Below are 1,136 nucleotides of genomic sequence, written 5' to 3' on the forward strand. Positions count from 1 at the left end.
CTTTTTCAAATATATAATTTGCAAATATTTCCCCCTATTCTATGGGTTGTCTTTTCACTTTATCAGTAGTATTCTTTGAAGCACAAAACTTTGTAATTTTAATTAAGCCAAATTTATCTATTTTTCTTTTGTAGCTCATGCTTTTACTGCCATGTCTAAAAAATGATTACCTAACCCAAGATCACAGAAATTTACTCCTATGTTTTCCACTGAGTTTTATAGACTTAGCTCTTACATTTGGGTCTGTGGCCCGTTTTGAGTTAATTTTTTGTGTCTAGTGTAAGGTAAGACTCCACCTATCTTTTGCATGTGGATTCGGTTGACCCAGCACCATTTGTTGAAAATATTATTTTTAATATTATTCATTCCCAGCATAATTATTCTTTTTAATGAAAGAAGCTTTCTTTGTTTTTCTAAAACTTGTTTATAAGGACACAGTCATGTGTACTAGACTAGGGCCCACCTTAATGACCTCATTTTAACTTGATCCTCTTCTGAGACAATATTCCCAAATACAGTCATAGTCACAGGAACTGGAGGTTAGGACTTCAACAGGAAGAGCAAAGACAGGGGGAGGACCCAGCGCTCAGAGAGTCGATGGCCATCAATCCTCTTCTTCCCACTGCTTCCCAGAACCTTCAAGTTCGCCTCTCCTTCTCTAGTCTCCAGACCCCTCTTCACGTTCACAACCAGCTCTGGCTTGGGCAGGGGAGGGCAGTGGATCAGGTCCTGCTCAAACTGCTGTCACCATCCTCCACATGATAGTCTCCCCTCCTCACCAGTTCCAGGGGGTCTTGGCAAAGCTGGGCCCTTAGATCTGGAAGATTCTGCAACATAAATTGTGAGCCTTCTGATTACCTGACCAGAGCACCCTTGGGCTGCTGAATAATGGTCCAGTCTGTGGAGAAGCTGTTCACTCATCCTCTTTCCTGGACTCTCTCTGGCTGTTTGCTGTTGTAAAAAAGGAAAGGAGAGAAGAGGAGAGGAGAGGAGAGGAGAGGAGAGGAGAGGAGAGGAGAGGAGAGGAGAGGAGAGGAGAGGAGAGGAGAGGAGAGGAGAGGAGGGGAGGGGAGGGTGGGGAGGGGAGGGGAAGGGAGAGGACAAAGAATTCATGCACAGCTTCTTTCACACTTTAC

Source organism: Cnephaeus nilssonii (genome assembly GCF_951640355.1).
Source record: "Cnephaeus nilssonii genome assembly, chromosome: 3".
NCBI lineage: Eukaryota > Metazoa > Chordata > Mammalia > Chiroptera > Vespertilionidae > Cnephaeus > Cnephaeus nilssonii.